Here is a 4,168-nt window from a genome sequence, read left to right as displayed (position 1 = left end):
GGCTTTGGAGGTTGTACACCCTCCTCAGCATCAATTTCAACCGTCTTGGAAGGATGCTCTATGTCTTGACTTTCCCATGGAGGTTCTACATCTCCTAAGTCTTCAACCACTTCTTCTTCTTCTTGAACAATGACAGCTTCTTCTACTTGTTCTAGTACGAATTCATTCTCTGTCTTGTTCACTGGGGTTTCTGGTATCTCCTACATGCTACGCTCTTCACTAGACTGTCCACATGGGGCTGTGGCTGATCCTTGTGTATTTAAGTGTCTAGAAGCCCATTGAATTAATACTTGCCCCAGTTGTTGAGTGGTTGCCTGAAATCGATCCATTGTTTCCTTGATACGATCCTTTGCCTCTTGATGCACTCGGTTTTCATAAGTAGGATCATAATGCTCTTGGATTGATGGATATGGAGATGGTGAATATTGAAGTGGTGGTTCTTGTGAGTAATTGGGTTGGAATTGGGGTGGTTCTATATATGGTTCATATGGCTCATAAGGTGGTTGGTATGGTGGTTGAGGGTTAGAGTCATATGGAGGTGAATGGCAGAAAGGGGCTTGTGAGTATGGTGGTCCAAAGTTATGTTGAGGAGGGGGTTCATAGGCATATGGTGGCGGTTGTTGATAATCAAAAGAGCGCTCACCATAGCCATCATCGTGATATGCATCACATAATGGTTGTTGATAGTCCATTGGAGGTGGTTGTTGCCATGAGGGTTGATCAAATCCTTGTGGCTCCAATGGTCTTCGTCCATGATATCTTGGAAGGTGTTGTTGACTAAAGGGTTGATCAGATCCTCTTGATGCATATTCCTGTTATAGCTTTCTCTTCCTGCAACATAGTTGTAACCAGACTCATAGCCAAAGTGGTGAGAGTTCATGGTAGTAAGAGAAAATAAAAACAAAAATTAATAAAAAGAAAATATTTTGAAAAAGATATAATTTTTGAAAAAAAAAGATATGAAAATATTTTTGAAAAAGATAAGACAAGATAAAAAAAATTTAAAAAATCTGAAATTTTTTTTTTTGAAAAATATTTACAATAACCAATAATAAGGCACACGTTTGCAATTCCCCGGCAACGGCGCCATTTTGATGAGAGAACTTTTGCGTGGTCTAGAAATTTGCGGATAAATCCTCGTTGCAAGTATAGTTTCTAAACCTTCAAAAGTTCTTTCATACAAATGTTTTGGGTGTCACAAGTAACAAACCCCTTTAAAAATTGTTAACCGAGTATTCAAACCGCGGGTCGTCTTCTCAAGGAACTGCAAGGAGGTATGTTCTTATTATTGGCTATGGAGATTGTGAATTCGGGGTTTCAAGAATGAGGAATAAGTAATATAAATGGCAAGTAAAATAAATGGCAATTAAAATAAATAAATACTGTAAAGCAACTTTTGGCAAGGTGAGAGAAATTAGAAGTCCAACTTAGTTATCCCTCTCAACAATAATGAAAGTTGTATCCTAATTCCACTTTGTTAACCCTTGAAGCAAAGGTAAGTCAAGGGACTAATTAGTTTGACCTTCGAATCCTATTTATTTTCTAAGAAAAAAAAAATCCAAATTATTTATATCAATAAAAAAAAGCAATCATCAATCTGAAATATCTCAAATAACATTAATTAAGAAAATCAATCTAAACATGGAACATTGAAAATAAATAAAAATAAAGAACCTGAGATTGAGAGTCACTCCTAAAACTAAGAGAAGTCCTAATCCTAAGAGAGAGAGGAGAGAACCTCTCTCTCTAAAACTACATCTAAAACATAAAAGTGAATTATGAGTGCTTGATTATGAATACATGCATTCCCCCACTTTATAGCCTCTAATCTGTGTTCTCTGAGCGGAAAAATGGGTCAGAAATAGCCCAGAAATCACTTCTAGCGCTTTCTGGTCCGTACAGGTCGCAGAAATGTGACACGGCCGCGTCGTCCACGCGACCGCGCGGATTGGTTGTTGGCTAGGTCACGCGTCCGCGTGACCCACACGTTGGCATCACCTGGCGTCGAGGAAACTATGGCAAACTATATATCAAATCGAAGCCCCGGACGTTAGCTTTCCAACGCAACTAGAACCGCGTCATTTGGACCTCTGTAGCTAAAGTTATAGCCATTTGAGTGCGAAGAGGTCAGGCTGGACAGCTTAGCAGTTTTTCCAACTTCTTGCATTCCTTCCACTTTGCATGCTTCCTTTCCATCCTCCAAGCCATTCTTGCCCTGTAATCTCTGAAATCACTTAACGCACATATCAAGGCATCTAATGTTGATAAGAGAGGATTAATAATAAGCAAATATAAGTCCAAAGAAGCATGTTTTCAATCAAAGCACATAATTAGGAAGGGATATGTAAAACATGCAAATAGTATGAATAAGTGGGTAAAGAGTTGATAAAATTCACTCAATTGAGTACAAGATAAACCGTAAAATATGGGTTTATCAGCGTCCCTGACGCGTACGCGTCATTTGACCAAACGGCCATCCACGCGTGCGCATGCATGACGCGAACACGTCGTATGCCAATATTGGTTCCCTAGCCATGCGAACAGACAGATGCATGTGTGTGCGGCTGGCTTTGTGCGAATTTCACAAAACCAAGGGCACGCGGACACGTGCCCGACGCTCACGTGTCATTAAGGAAAATCTCGCGACCCACGCGTACGCGTGCTCCACGTGCACGGGTCGCCTGCGCCGCACAATTACACTAGTTCGCCGCCCAGTTTTAATTTTCTTTCTCTCTCTCCTAATCCTAATTCTCTCTTGTTCCTTTATCCTTTTATTCTTCTTTCATCTTATTGTTTGTTTTTGTTTTCAGATTTTCTTTGCTTCAGGACAAGCAAAAATTTAAGTTTGGTGTTGACGCTTTGCTTAAAGCTTTTCTGTTTAGCACCAAAGGGAGATGAACGTTCTTCATGGAGGAATGAGATGGCCACCAACATAACTAAGGTGGTTAAGTTCCTTTCATTCTATTTCTCTTCCATTCCTATTTTATTGTCCTCTGTTTCTGTTGCTCTGATTGCATGCTTGATTTTTAGTACGTTTAGTTCTTAGATTTAGATTTAATCAATATAAATTGTCTCATGTACCACTCACTGAGCTTGAATCTAAAAAGAAAAAATTTAAATGATGTATTGCATGAGAAATTGAGTTTAATTTTAAGAATAGTCTTATTTACTTAAAGGTGGTGGTATTTTCTGTGATTTTTGAATGCATGATATGAACAGTGCATATTTGAATTTGAACCAAGGGATGTTGATGTAGAAGGAATAGGAATTTAGAGAATTATTATGACTTCTCTGAAATAAACAAAAATTTAATCATTGAAGTAAAAGAAACAGCAAAAAAAATTAAATAAATAAATAAATAATAATAAAAGCAAGCTCCAAGGCTCTGAGCATCAATGACTAGGGAGGTCAGACATGATTAAAAGCTCAAAGAGTTGTTTCCCAAGTCATATGCTTGTGGTGTGATTGTGTCAAGTAATCCTTGAGACAGAACACTTAGAGTCGAGACCAAGTGCGTTTAACAGAGTATGCCTGGTGCACGAAATTGCCAAAAACTTGGTGCACGAAATTGTGATCATCAATGGCGCCATCAACATGGTACGCTCAATTGCAATATCAACTCTTTATCACAACTTCACACAACTAACCAGCAAGTGCACTTGGTCGTCCAAGTAATAAACCTTACGCGAGTAAGGGTCGATCCCACGGAAATTGTTGGTATGAAGCAAGCTATGGTCATCTTGTAAATCTCAGTCAGGCAGATTTAAATGATTATAGATGATTTATGAATAAAGCATAAAATAAAGATAGAGATACTTATATAATTCATTGATGAGAATTTCAGATAAGCGTATGGAGATGCTTTGTCCCTTCCGTCTCTCTGCTTTCTTACTGTCTTCATCCAATCCTTCTTACTCCTTTCCATGGCAAGCTGTATGTTGGGCATCACCGTTGTCAATGGCTATAGTCTCATCCTCTCAGTGAAAATGTTCAACGCGCCCTGTCACAGCACGGCTATTCAACTGTCGGTTCTTGATCATGTCGGAATAGAATCCAGTGATTCTTTTGCGTCTGTCACTAACGCCCCACAATCGCGAGTTTGAAGCTCGTCATAGTCATTCAATCCTTGAATCTTACTTAGAATACCACAGACAAGGTTTAGACCTTC

Source organism: Arachis duranensis, chromosome 1, assembly GCF_000817695.3.
Source record: "Arachis duranensis cultivar V14167 chromosome 1, aradu.V14167.gnm2.J7QH, whole genome shotgun sequence".
NCBI classification, from domain to species: Eukaryota; Viridiplantae; Streptophyta; class Magnoliopsida; order Fabales; family Fabaceae; genus Arachis; species Arachis duranensis.
Note: the sequence above shows the minus strand (reverse complement) of the source record.